At 43.1% G+C, this 15,249-nt stretch overlaps 1 protein-coding gene across 1 annotated transcript in view; it reads left to right on the forward strand.

The window, feature by feature from the left end:
* The first annotated feature begins 929 nt into the window (after positions 1-929).
* The window catches only part of RCAN2 (regulator of calcineurin 2), a 265,901-nt gene continuing 251,581 nt past the window's right edge, over positions 930-15,249 (forward strand). Inside the window, exon 1 of the mRNA XM_036114415.2 lies at positions 930-1,167. The gene's annotated coding sequence lies outside the window, so the exon portion shown is untranslated. The remainder of the gene's footprint in view (positions 1,168-15,249) is intronic.

Below are 15,249 nucleotides of genomic sequence, written 5' to 3' on the forward strand. Positions count from 1 at the left end.
TTCCCCACTTTCCCTATTCTGGTCTTGTACACTATTGACTTTCTCCTGCCATCAGCCCTTGTCACCCATGAGCTACAGGCTTCCTCAGGCTCTGAATTGCTTTATTTTGTAAAGCAGACGGTAAGTTTGTTGAGCAAACAGATCTAGCCTAGAATCTGCTTCACATTCAACCGTTTACTGTAGGATAGCAGCCTCCCACTTGTCACCGGCTCTCACACAATAGGAGTCCTTGAAGCCCTCTGTCCCCAGGTCAGGTGGCTGCGAATCCTGGCAAAGCCGAGGAGCCCGTGCAGGGCACCTTCAGCGCGTGGGCGGGGCGGACGCAGGTCTCCAGCCAGACGGCGCCGCACCCACCCCGCGCAGACGCCCCGAGGGCGGTCCAGGGGCTTCCCGACCTTTCCTCGACCGGAGTCGGGGGCTCAGTCTGCGTGTAAGAAAAGTCTCTCTTCCAGTACTCCCCACCCACAGTTTGCTTCTCCGCCAGTTTCTTCTGGGCTGTCGCTGCCCAGTCATCCCTAGCTTCACAATCCCTGCCCACTCCGACCCCCCAGGAGGCCCCCCACCCGGCGGTAACTCCGGGGAGCCCCTCCCCGCTGGGGCCGGGACTCCTGAGGACTGGCATCTGCGCTAGGGGTCCAGATGGGCTTCTCCGCTTCCTGGGCACTCCGAGGGGAAAGCGGGGTGTGGCGGGGGGAGGCTGAGGGCAGGGTGGGAGCCCGGAGAGCGGAGCGGGTGCGGGCTCGGGAAGGGCGCCGGGTCAGGGGGGGAGGGGAGGAGAGGAGGCCACACAGGGGCTTTCGGTTTCCTGGGGTCTGATTGGAGGTTGGCCCGATGAGTCGGAGCTGGGGGCGCGCCCATCTCCGCTGGCTCCTGCGAGAGCCGCCGGCTCGGCCCCTCCCCGGAGCCGCTTTGTCCCGGCTGACGGCGGCCGAGGTTGCGGGGAGGAGCGGGCGGGAGGCCGAGAGCCGGGGACACACGGACCTCGAGACCGGGAGGCGGGGCGCGCCGCGCACGGCCCCACGCCCAGGCCCGCGGGCACCGCGCCCGCCCCCACGCGCTCGCACCGGCGGGCAGGTGAGCAGACAGCGCCGCGCCCGCAGTCGCCGGCCCCGCGGACGCCCGAGCCGCCGCCTCAGCCTCTGCCGGCGCATCGCGGACGCCCAGCAGGTCGGTTATGTAACCGCGCTGGCCCGCTCGCCCCTGCGCCCTGTCCTGTCGGGACTGCGCGCTGCGCCCCGGCCGTGCCGGAGGACGCGGCAGGGGGCGGGCGAGCGCGGCGGGGTTCTGGGGCCGGGCAGGGGGGAGGCAGCGGCGGAGGGGCGGAGGGTGGTCTGCTCCAGCTGTCAGCCCCCGCGGTCGCCTGGGGGGGTGGGGATAGGGGACAGAGGTCTGCCTTGACCCCCCTCTAGAGGGCGCGGGTCTCAGAGAGCCCCTGCCCCATTCGTAGTGGCCCAAGAGTTCGCCTTTCCAGTAGCAGCAGGTGCATAAGTAGAACAGAGAGGATGACGCCTGTGGCCCCCGGGACTGAGGTTTGGAGAGAGGGAAAGGGCAGGTGGACTACACTCTTGAGAAAAAAGGAAGAAAACGGAGAAACTCCTTTCCCAGTGCTTACAAAGAAGTGCCGGGGACGAGGAAGGTACTTTGAGGCGCAGCGGGCTGGGAATTGTCCTGCCTGGGATTAGCGGGCATGGGTCATCTAAAAATAACTTCAAGTTTGAAAAGTGAAATAGAAGGGAGTGCAGTGTGCCGAGTTTGTCTGCCTGTGGGATGCTTCGCTCTAGAAGTCACCAGAGGGAACAGGCAAATCCCGGCCGCCTGGCCTCACTGGTTTCCAGGGTGTCTCGGTTTGACTTTTAGTTAATGATTTATTCTCCAAGGCACTGTCTTTTTCTTATCCCAGAATGAATTATAGCGGAGTGCATGTTTCAAGTGTTCAATGGACATCTAATTTAGATTTTGCTGCCCGAGCTTTTTTTTTCTTTTTTAGTAAAAACAAAAGTTTCTGGGCTCCCTTTAACATACAGTCCCACAAATGAAGGTGAAAAAAATGCTACAGCGTTCCAGTCCATACTTCTTCCTTACTTCAGCTAGAATCCCACTTAACCTGGCACACAGAGGGTAGGCTTTAGAAAAAGTAGGACATTTTAAAAATTGCCACTCAACTTTCTCACATATTACATCAACATCAAAACACAGGGCAAATATATCACAAGTACAGGGCAACACTTGCTAACTGGCCCCCTCCATTCTGGGGAAACAATGAAGTCAGAAAATCTCAGAAGCTGGAAAGGATCAAGAAGCGGGTCAGCATTGACTGTGGAACAAGGCAGGGGAGTGAGCATTTGGCTGCTTTTCAGTCTAGCCATTGATTTTCTTTAGCCTTAGTGCTATTATCTTAAGTACAATCAGTCATTGCATTGAATTAGTCTACAATGTGAGTTGCACTTTGCTTTCAAATCCACTGCAAATCAAATCAGCATTTATTGAGCACCTACTACCCGAGTCCAGTCCACAGAATTTTGTGAGGGGAAAAGTGTCCTCAAATAAAGCTACAGGATTGCAGGAGCTTTCTGAATGTCTGGTGTGTGCAGGCCCTGCAGAACCCAACTAAATCTGGGAGGATGTGGTGCTCTCTCTCCATTGATGAACATTTAAGAAGCCTAAGTGGGAACTTGAGAGATTTGCCATTTGCAAGTTCGTATCACACTCTTTTGAAAAGTACTTACATAATCGTTTGCAGTTAGTTATATATATTACAGAAATGAGCTTTAATTGAGATCAGCTTTGATAGTCACTGAGGTCTCATTTTTTTTTTATTCCTTTTACTTTGGGTACCATCCACTTGGTTTATTCAGCAGTTCTTTGTCACGCATGTACTGTGTGTTATGTAGGTCCTGTGACAGTGGATAAAAGAATGAGGCCCATGCCTTTCAGGAATCAATCTAGCAGAAAAGAAGGATAAGAAAATGAGTGATAGTGATCAGTGTGGTGAATGGTTAGTGCAGATAGGAACAAGTTCATTGGAAGCCCAGAGAAGAAGGGTGGAGGGAATCTGAAAGAGCTTGCAGAAAAGTTCATGTTTGGACTACATTCCAGTAGGCAATTGCAATTTTCTAGAGAAGGGGCTAGGTAGGTGTTCCACATGGGAGGAAAGTTTGTATTGAAAGAACATCTGGGTGCTCTGAAGTGAGGGGGTGGCAGGAGAGTTGGGGGGGGGTGTTTCAATGAGCCTGGGATGTGAATATAGTCTGCTGAAGAGGAGAAATTATACAGCCTTTATGAGAGAAATGATTTGATTTAATTTGTATTTTGCACAAGTGACTTTGGAGGTGATAAGTAGGTGGTGTTGCAAAAGGGGAAGGAGCTGAGATTTTAGACCACTGGAGTGATCCAAGCAAAAATAAATAAATAGATAAAATCAGTTGTGCCTGAACCAGATAGAATAGAGAAAGAGAAGAGAGATCCTCAGAGAGCCATTTCAGAGGGAAAATCAGAGGCACTAGGTTACCAAGTGGGTAAGTGTGTGTAAGGAGTTGATGTCTAGATGGATGGTCAGATTTTTAACTGAGTTAGGAATTAAGTGAGAAAGATGAGGTTTGAGAAAGATGGGGAATTTTAACTGAAATCGTTTCCTCTAAGATCAGGAACAAAACAAGGATGCTCACTCTTGCCACATAGTTCTGGAAGTCTTAAATACAGAGCAGTTAGGCCAGAAAAATAAATAAATTGAAAGGCACCAAATAAGCAAGGAAGAAGTAAAACTCTCTATTTGCAGATGATATATATATATATATATATATATAAAACTCTAAAGACTCCACTAAAAAACTGTTAGAACTAATAAACAAATTCAGTAAAGTTGCAGAATATAAAATCAATATACAAAAATAAGTTGCATTTCCATACACTAATAATGAACTATCAGAAAGGGAAAGTAAAGAAACAATCCCATTTATAATTAAATCAACAAGAATAAAATACCTAGGAATAAATTTGTCCAAGGAGATGAAAGACTTGTACACTGAAAACTATGACATTGATGAAAGAAATTGAAGAAGACACAAGTAAATGGAGAGATATTCCATGCTCATGGGTTGGAAGAATTACTATTGTTAGAATGTCCATACTACTGAAAGCAATCTACAGATTCAGTGCAATCCCTATCAAAATACCAATGGCTTTTTCACAGAAATAGAACAAACAATCCTAAAATTTGTATGGAACCACAAAGACCCCAAATAGTCAAAACAATCTCAAGAAAGAAGAACAAGCAGGAGGCATCACACTTTCTGATTTTAAACTATGTTACAAAATTATGGTAACCAAAACAACATGGCATAAAAACAAATACATAAATCAGTGGAACAGAATAGAGATCTCCAAAATAAACCCACAAATATATGGTTAATTATTTTATGACAAGGGAGCCAAGAATATACAATGAGGAAAGGATAGTTTCTTCAATAATGGTGTTGGGAAAACTAGACAGCCATATGCGAAAGAATAAAACTGGACCACTGTCTTATACCATACACAAAAATTAATTCAAAATGGATGAAAGTCTTGAATGTAAGATTTGAAGCCATGAAATTTCTGTAAGAGAACATAGGGGGTAATGTCCTTTACATTCGTCTTGGCAATGATTTCTTGGATTTGTCAACAAAAGCAGTGAAAACAAAAGCAAAAATAAATGGGACTACATCAAACTAAAACTTCTTCAAAACAAAGAAAACCATTAACAAAATGAAAAGGCAACCCATGGAGTAGGATAAACTATTTGTAAATCATTTATCTGAAAAGGGTTAATATCCAAAGTATATAAAGAACACATATAACTCAATAGCAAAAAAAACCCCTAAACAATCCAATTAAAAAATGGACAGAGGATCTGAATACACACATTTTTTTTTTCCAAAGAACACAGGCACATGGCCAATAAGTACGTAGAGAAGTGCTCAACATGACTAACCATCAGGGAAGTGGAAATCAAAACCACAATGAGATATCACCTGACACCTATTAGAATGACTATTACCAAAACAAAACAAAACAAAACAAAAAAACAAGAGGTAAGTGTTAGCAGGTGTGTGGGAAAAAGGGAATCCCTGTGCACTGTTGGTGGGAATATAAATTGGTGTGGCCATTATGGAGAACAGCATGGAAGTTCCTAAATGAATTAAAAGTAGAACTATTACATGATCCAGCAACCCCACTTATGGAAATTTATCAGGAGGAAACAAAATCACTATCTTGAGAAAATATCTGCACCGCATGTTCACTGCAGCATTATTTACAATAGCCAAGAGATGGAAGCAACCCCAGTGTCCACAGATGAATGAATGGATATATATAGAATAGAATAGAATAGAATAGAATAGAATAGAATAGAATAGAATAGAATATTAATCAGCCATAAGAAGAAGAAAATCCTGTCATTTGCAACAACATGGATGGACCTTGAGGGCATTATACTAAATGAATAAGTCAGACAGAGAAAGATAAGTACTGCATGATCTCATTTATATGTGGAATTTAAAGAAACCAAGCTCATAGATACAGGGAAGAGATTTGTGGTTGCCAGAGAGTGGGGGATGGGAGGTGGACAAAATGGGAGAAGGGGGTCAAAAGGTACAAACTTCCAGTTATAAGATAAATAAGCCCTGGGGATGTAATATATAGCATGGTGATTATAGTTAATAATCCTGTACTGTATATTTGAAAGTTGTCTAGAGAGTAGATCTTAAAAGTTGTAATCATAAGGAAAAAAATGTGTAACTATGTGAGGTGCTGGATGTTTACTAAACTTATTGTGGCAGTCACTTTGCAATATATACAAATACCAAATCATTATGATATACACCTAAAATACATATAATATTATATATTAATTATATATCAATAAAACTGAGGGAAAGGGGACGTTAATGAGAAAGTAGGTTTGAGAAAGATGGGGAATTTTGACTTTCAACATCAAATGAAAATGCTCCATAGGCAATTTTGTTTTCAAAGGTAATTTCTTTATTTCTGGTGCTAACCTTCTACTCATCTCACCTTCATTCCTGAAACTGTTAGGCCTGCCTTTAGAGAAGATGGAGGTGAATTTGATAGCAGGAAGTTGTTTCTACCTACTTCCTCAAAGGTGAAAGTATGAGCTGTCAATTATCTGAACTAACTAGTAGTAACAGTAAAAATAATTTTAATGATAATAATAATATAACATTCATTCACTGTTTATGCTGAGCACAAAGAAGTTAGAGCTCCATGAATTATCACATTTGACCCACACAATAACCGAATGAGGCAGACGCTATTGTTATTCTCATAATTGATAAGAAACCCAAGGCAAAGAGAGAGTACCTTATCTAGGCCACACAATAAGAGGCCTGACCAGCACTCTGAATCACCAGTGTGAATTAAGGAATAAGGAATAAGTCCTATGAGTCTGGAATGTGTTTTTTACCCTATGTTTGAATATTTGTGGCCAATGCTGTAAAAGAGAACAGCCCTGAGTCAGGAGTCCTGGCTCGCATCTGGGCTCTACACCTGATTTGTTGTGTGACCTCTGCCAAATCACAGCCCTTCTTAGGCGTTAGTTGTTTTAAATCTGTACATTAATGGGAGAAGAGCTTGACTAGATGATCTCTAGAGTCTTGACATTTTGAAGTCCTGCCACCATGTCTCAAATTTTACATTAGAGCCACTGATTTAGGTTAAAATCATGCCTGCCTGGTAACTTTTAGTTTATTCTTATTTTAATTTTTTTTTGAGAGAGAGAGAGAGAGAGAGGGAGAGAGTGCGAGGGGGGAAGGGGTGGATGGAGAGAGAATCTTAAGCACATTCCACACTCAGCGTAGACCCCGTCAAGGGGCTCAATCTCACCACCCTGAGATCAGGACCTGAGCTGAAATCCAGAGTCAGATGCCCAACTGACTAAGCCACCCAGGTGCCTGCTCACTTTTAGAACAGGAATACGACTACTACTACTGTTACCACTACCTCTTCTTTTTCTTCTCCTCCTTCTTAACAGTATAATGATTCAGTGGTTCTATACATTACTCAGTGCTCATGGAGAAGTGTACTCTTAATCCCCTTTATCTATTTCACCCATCCCCCCACCCCCACCCCTCTGGCAACCATGTTTGTTCTCTGTATTTAAGAGTCTGATTTTTGTCTTTTTATTTGTTTTGTTTTTTCTTAAATTCCACATAGGAGTGAAATCATATGGTATTTCTCTTTCTCTGACTGACATATTTCACTTAGCATAATACCCTTTAGATGCATCCATGTTGTTGCAAATGGCACGATCTCATTTTTTTTTTTTATGGCGGAGTAATACTCCATTGTATATATATACCACCTCTTCGTTATCATTTCATCTATGGATGGACACTTGGGCTGCTTCCCTATCTTGGCTATAATGCTGCAGTAAACATAGGGGTGCATATATCTTTTTGAATTAGTGTTTTTGTTTTCTTTGGGTTAATACCCAGTAGTGGAATTCCTGAATCATATGATTCTATTTTTAATGTTTTGAGGAACCTCCATACCAATTTCCACCAACAGTGCCGGGCATGGAGCCTGCTTGAGGCTCTCTCCCTTTCTCTCTCTTTGCCCCTACCCCGCTCGCGCCCCCCCCCAAAAAAATAAATCAATCTTACAAAATTTTAAAAAATGAAGAAGACTAACTCAGATGATGGCCTGTCCTTAACTGTGTGATGTGAACTAGTCTATAGGGCAGGTACTAACTAACACAGGGGTGTCTGATGTTGGGGGAGCCCAGTTCAGTGAGGGGAAACCTGAATGAGCACCTATGTGGAAGACTGTTCCATAGTCACTGATCAGTTTCTTTATCTTAGATGGGTCACTCAACTTCTATGGGACTTAGTTTCCTCATCTCTGAATAATTGGGGTGATTCATGTACATGTTGCACGGCTGCAGTAAGCAGTGACAAAGATAACATAAAGTAGGCACTGCATACCCGAGTGCCTCGTTGGAGGGGCTCAGCCAATGGGAGTCCTAACCCCTCATTCCCAGCAGAACAGACAAAAGGAGGTAGAGCGTTTCTTAAGAAAGCCTTCTTCTACTTCATAGTTTGGCTCAGGGCCACCCCTTAACGAGCATCATTTCTCTGTCTTAGAAAGTAGTAGATACTGAGAATATAAAAACACATGGCACGTTAAAAACCTTCCAAGATGTGAATCTCAAAGTATCCATTAGTAGATACAAAGAAGGACTTGACCAGACCGGGCCAGGAGGAGGCTGACCAGGCTGTAGAAGTGGGTCCTGCTGGTGAAGGGGGGGTGGAGAACAAGATTTACAGACAAGAGGTAACTGCCGGAGGGGTGTTTTAGTATAAACAGAGAAGGCTGAAAGTCATGGTAAAATCATACAAGGGAATGCTATGCAGATACTGAAAACAGTGTTCACAAAGATTGTCGACTTTACATGAAAAGTTATTTAAAACGTTTGGTGAAATGCACAGAATGCAAAATTTGGTATTTTACCAAAAAATAAAAAAAGCTGGTATTTGTTGAATGCTGCCCTTGTTCCAGACACTGTGCTCAGCACCCTGCATATGTTATCTCATTTAATCCTTACAACAACTCCACCATGCGGGTGTTATCATCGCTATTTACAGATGGGCACACCCTGACGATGGGGGGGGGGGTGGTGGGAACAAGCCACTCAGAGCCCATTCTCTGAATCGCAGTTTCCTTAGCTGTACAAAATTAGGAAAAGAATACTTGATCTTCCCACCTTACAGAATCATGAGGATGAAATGCTGTGAGTCTGTGAATGTGCACTGAAAAATGCAAAGCCCTGCATGGATGTTAAGGATGATTGCCACGGTGGGGACCTCCCAAGAGATCAGTTATAGTTGGGCCTGAAGTAGTTGGGGAGGGAGGGCCACTGTGTATAAAATGCTTTTATAGAATGCATTACGAAAACTGTATTTCCTGGCCGTGTTTATTGGTAGTTTGTTTATGATGCCTGTTTTTTTCAAGGGTAACTTGTCTATACTAAGACTTGACCAGACTGGGCCAAGAGGAGGCTGACCAGGCTGTAGAAGTGGGTCCTGCTGGTGAAGGGGGGGTGGAGAACAAGATTTACAGACAAGAGGTAACTGCCAGAGGGGTGTTTTAGTATAAACAGAGAAGGCTGAAAGTCATGGTAAAATCATACAAGGGAATGCTATGCAGATACTGAAAACAATGTTCACAAAGATTGTCGACTTTACATGAAAAGTAAATTCTTCCATGTAAAGAAGCTTCAACATTCCATAATACAAAGTTTTAGGCTCTCCTTTTGTCATATCATAAATAGGCCAAGATTACCATTAAAGAAATAGTATGCCTAGGGTTGGCAATCCTGGATCCCATTATTATGGGATTATTACTATGGCATCAAATAAATGTTGACAGAGTTTTCTTATTAACTTCCTACTCTGTGTTTGTGTGCATGTTCCCTTTGCCTTTAACCTGTTCCCTGTCCTTGTGTTGTCAGCCGCCAGGTGTCACATGTTGTAAGTTAATTAATCGAGTTGAAGCTTTTTTTTAAGAAGCAGCCTTGAACTCAACCAAAGCTGTTTTTCAAGTCTCTTAAAGTGTACCATCATGAATGGTACTTTCTGGAAGCTAGAGAAAAGTTTCCAAAAATAGCTCAAACTTCCTGAAGTTCAGAATGCCCACAGAAAAGATTTTCTATTATTAGTATGGAAAAGGGACTTATTTTCATATCTGATTTCCCCCTACACAACTCACTTTGACACGGGGATGAAACTTGGGTTTCCTACGCCTTGGAATGTGTGCATAAGAAGATAGCGTAACAGTTAACAGTTGCTGTTGGAACAAATTGTATGATTTGAGAGCTATATCCTAGTTTTTATTCCAGTTGCCTTAGCTCTTTGTGGGAATAGCTGCTTTGTTGTTACATGTACTTGAGATAGGCCTCCTACAAAATATTACAAGTTCTTTGAGGGCACGAGCCATGCCCTAATACTCCTCTTACGGTGATGGGGACAAAGTAGAAAAAGCGTGGACTTGGCATGAAAAGGCCTGCATTCTCATCCTGGCGCTGTCACTTCCCAGCTATGTAACCTTGAGCTTCTCATTGACCTAACAGTTATAGGAGCTGGTATTCGTTGAATGCTGCCCTTGTTCCAGACACTGTGCTCAGCACCCTGCGTATGTTATCTCATTTAATCCTTACAACAACTCCACCATGCGGGTGTTATCATCGCTATTTACAGATGGGCACACCCTGAGGATGGGGGGCGGGGGGGAACAAGCCACTCAGAGCCCATTCTCTGAATCGCAGTTTCCTTAGCTGTACAAAATTAGGAAAAGAATACTTGATCTTCCCACCTTACAGAATCATGAGGATGAAATGCTGTGAGTCTGTGAATGTGCACTGAAAAATGCAAAGCCCTGCATGGATGTTAAGGATGATTGCCACGGTGGGGACCTCCCAAGAGATCAGTTATAGTTGGGCCTGGGGTAGTTAGGGAGGGAGGGCCACTGTGTATAAAATGCTTTTATAGAATGCATTACGAAAACTGTATTTCCTGGCCGTGTTTATTGGTTAGTTTGTTTGTGATGCCTGTTTTTTTCAAGGGTAACTTGTTGTCTATACCAAGACTTGACCAGACCGGGCCAGGAGGAGGCTGCCCAGGCTGTAGAAGTGGGTCCTGCTGGTGAAGGGGGGGTGGAGAACAAGATTTACAGACAAGAGGTAACTGCCAGAGGGGTGTTTTAGTATAAACAGAGAAGGCTGAAAGTCAAAGCCAAGGTCGAGAAAGGCATAGGCATGATGTGGAGTATAAGAAATCATCACCAGGGCTTAAGTGCGAGAGACAGGTGGGACATGGAATCTGCTCAGGAAGGCTAGAAATATTCCCCCAGTGTCTGCTGAGGTCTGTCTCCTTGGCAGGAAGACTAGAAACCCTCTGGCCTGATTTTTTAATGATTTCTTTTTCTTGGACATAGGTGCTTTCTATAAAATTAAAACAGAAGAGTATAAAAAGAGAAAATTAAAATCACATGTATTACTATGAGCAAATGATAATTACTACTAACATTTTGTTGTATGTCCTTTCAGGCTTTTTATATGCATTCCCAACGTAGAATTGGGATCGTACTGTGTATAGAATTTTGCATTCTGTGCATTTCACCAAATGTTTTAAATAACTTTTCATGTAAAGTCGACAATCTTTGTGAACATTGTTTTCAGTATCTGCATAGCACATTCCCTTGTATGATTTTACCAAATTCATTTACCTTCCCCCCTATTGTTGAGCATTTAGATGATTCCCAATTAACCAAATTATCAAATTACTTTAACTCAAATAGATGGACCTTCTTAAGGCTTTCTCTGCCTGTTGACTTTGCATTTAATTGTTTTTCCAGGAGGTTGTAGCAGTTAACAGTCCCACAAGCAGTGCGTTAAAATGTAGGTCTCACCTCTGTCCTGCTTACAGGCACTTTTTTGGTGGAAGTGAGGGATGGTTGGTATTAGTGCTTTCCAGAGATAACCTTTACTCTGGAAATGTGCCTGCTTAACAATTACTTCAGGGAGGTTGGGCTTTTTTTGTGGGAGTTGAGAATGTGTGGGTGGAGGGATCTGGTAGATTTTACATGCATGAGGGTTTGTAGGAGAGTTGACGATAGTGGATTCACTTTTCTCCCTGTGGTTCTGTTATCAGGGGCTTGGCATATGATGCCCTGGGCCGTGTGGGGCCGGAACCCTGGCAACTGTCATTGCAGCCTCTTGAGTTACTAAAGCTGACTTAAACTAAGTAGAATAAGCAACCTCTGCTTCAGGGAGAACTGGTTCAGTTTGCCTTTAAATCCTGAAAAATAGGCACAGCAGGTTTGCATCCTTATTTGCTTGAGTTGGGTTTGACTGGTTCCCTTCCACTGTTGGCAGGGCCTTTGGGGCAAGCTTCAGACAAGCATGTCTTTTTCGCCTTCCAGGAAATGGGACACGATGCAGAGTAAACTATTTTGTATAAATAACTAGGCTTTTCCATTGGAATCTTCTTAAAAATCACTTAAATGGTTATCATTCTAGATTTTTAACTTGGTGATTTATCAGATTAGTCTTTCACCAAAAGTCCCTGCATTCACTATTAGGCTATCATCAACCATGTTGGCTATATTGACCAATTTATTGAGATAAACAGCCAATTTGTATCATTTTCCCCCATGAAATTTTCTGCAAGACAGGCTAAATGAATATAATTTATTTTTTATTTTGACTTCTGTAGCCATTAAAGATAAAAGTCTAGTAATGGGGTCTCACCAGGACAAATCAAAGTCCAATTTATACGTATCTCTTGAGGTTTAATAATTTGTCCAGAAAGAAATTATTTATTTGATTATAGGTATCATATGAATTTTGAAATAGAGGATGGTAAATTCAGATAAATTAATGGTAGTTCAGGCAAAAATTTGTACACTCAAGAGCAAAGTCCCAGCTTTGACAAGACAAGTGAAAGCAAAATATTAATTCATGAATATGTTAATTTTTTCCTGCTGTGTTGCATTAATGATATTCATTTGATCTTTTATGATGTATGGACAGCCATTTATAAAAAGATTAAATTTTGGTCAGGCAAGATATTCAGCAACTGATCTATCGTAAATGTGTTTATTTGGTATCCTTTATTTTCTTATTTTTCTGTCTCTCGGTGATTTCTGTGCCACACACAGCTGTTGTTTAGTATTAAACCTCAAAATTTGACAAGGTGACATTTGGGTGAAGCTCTGTATTGAAATACTTGCTCGGTCAGATTTTCAAGGCGTACCTTCTGACCTTGCATCTAAGTGCCACAGTTCATGGAGACCCCAAGGGGATTCTTGGCTCACATCTTGGATGTTGGTTTGGGTTCTACCTCCTGGGATATCATGGGTGGGGAGAGGGGATTCCTCATTCTGGTCTGCAACTACACTGGGAGGGCTGGTGTCCTTCTGGAGGGCCAGGGAGGTTGGCACGGCCCCCCCTACCTGTGTGTGGACTGATTTGGAAAGGTTGTCTCCTGGTAGAGGTGAGATAAATGGTAAACCTGGACAGCTCGCCTTGCCTTCCCTAGATGCAAGTTACTCTGATTCAAGACTTCCTTCAGGCTGTGTGAAAACTGTTCAGACCATTAAACCAGAAACTGAGGACATTAAGAAATTTAGCCTGGCTCTACATAGGCTCAATTGTATATTAGTGACATTATTAATAGCTTACATGGGACATGGGACAGTCCACAGTGGTCCTGTGGGAAAACCCAGATGTGTGGTTTTGCCTGTGTGGTGCTCTGCTTTTTTCATGCTGCTTTTTATTAATCTAAGCAGCTCCCGGGAGGCTGCAAGGCAGGTGCTGTAGCGATGACCCTGTTATTCCTGAAATGGCCTTCAGCATCTCCGAATGTGGAAATCTCCAAATGTAGTGGCTCCTCATGAGGCTTCTAGTTTTATTCTTTAAAATTGCTTTTTAAAAATCTCACATTTAAGTAGGACTCTACTTTTTGCAAAGGCTCTTGTCTTGGTGAGAAGGCCCAGTTGTATACCAGGCCTTCAGTGTTTCTTCTCACCTTGAATAGAACCTCTTCCTCACAGGACACCTGGCTGGCTCAGTTGTTAAGCGGCTGCCTTCGGCTCAGGTCATGATCCCGGGGTCCTGGGATCGAGCCCCGCATCGGGCTCCTTGCTAAGCGGGGAGTCTGCTTCTCCCTCTGCCTGCCGCTCCCCCTGCTTGTGTGTGCTCTCTCTGACAAATAAATAAATAAAATCTTAAAAAAAGAGAGAGAGAGAAAAGAACCTCTTCCTCTTGGCCCAGCTGTCACGATACTCTCACAGCCCTGCCTGGCTATTGTCTTACAACTCAAGCCAAGGTGTGATACTATGAGAAGGTTATTTTATCTGAACAAAATCAGAAGTAGGTTAATGGATATTCATGAAAACCAATCCTAGGTATTTTTATGACAGTGTAAATTTCAAGGACATATCATTAAGGAAAGAAGATCCAAAGAATAATAAAGATTAGAGACATTCACTAACTGGTGTTTGGGGGCTGTTTCCAGTGTTTCTGCCAGCCTGATGTGGTGGATTTCCCAAGAGATCCCAGTAGCACCCGTTCTGCCCCACCTCCCATCGACCATGAGCTCTCTTTGAGTTATTCTGTTTCTAGAAGGCTGATTCTAGATCATGACAGAGTCCTCCCTCTGACTTTGTTCAGAGACTTTCCTTTTAGAATCTGTCACCCCCATTTTTCTTCTCAAGGCCCCTCATCTCAGTGATCCTAAGGCTTTGAAAAGCTAAAATAATACTTCTTCCTTCCAAAAGACTGGATAAACAAGTAAAGTTACAGATAATCTTCTTCCTGAAAAAAAAAAAAAAAGTGATGTTCTGACGGTAGAATATAAACACTTAGCTAAAGGATATTTTTTTTTAAAGATTTTATTTATTTGAGAGAGAATGAGAGAGAGAGAGAGAGCATGAGGGGGGGAGGGTCAGAGAGAGAAGCAGACTCCCTGCTGAGCAGGGAGCCCGATGCAGGACTTGATCCCGGAACTCCAGGATCATGACCTGAGCTGAAGGCAGTCACTTAACCAACTGAGCCACCCAGGTGCCCCTAAAGGATATTTTTTTAATGTAAAAAAAAAGAGAAACTTGTAGTCATTTGAAATCATCTCAATTTAAGAACATCTAGTAGAAATGGGTCATTATCTAGTTTGGCGACAGATCCTCCCTGAGACAGTTGTTTTCCTTGCCAGATGTTTTTTTATTCAGTTTTAAGTATTCTTTTTTGATCAGGCCAGTCCTTTTAGTGATTTTCCAAAATTATGTCTCTTTTTGCTTTTGGGTTCCTACTATTGAGATATTTGGGGGTTTTTTTAAAGATTTTATTTATTTGAGAGAGAGAGAGGGAGAGAGGGAATGAGCAGTGGGGAGGGGCAGAGGGAGAGGGAGAAGCAGACTCCCTGCTGAGCAGGGAGCCCAACCCTGGGCTGGACCCCGGGATCATGACTGGAGCAGAAGGCAGACAGTTAACCTACTGAGCCACCCAGGTGCCCCTTAAGATACTTGTTTGCAGTCTTTATAGTATCCTGCTCATTGCTTAAGCCATTCATATACCTCTTTTCTTATCCTAGGATTGGTGGTGGCTTATTTTTAATATACGAATACCATTATGAGGTTATTCCTCGTATGTTGCAGAGCTTCTGTCAGTCTTGTCTGCTGTCAATCATGTCAATGTGAACG

This window comes from Halichoerus grypus, chromosome 9 (assembly GCF_964656455.1).
Source record: "Halichoerus grypus chromosome 9, mHalGry1.hap1.1, whole genome shotgun sequence".
Classification (NCBI taxonomy): Eukaryota; Metazoa; Chordata; class Mammalia; order Carnivora; family Phocidae; genus Halichoerus; species Halichoerus grypus.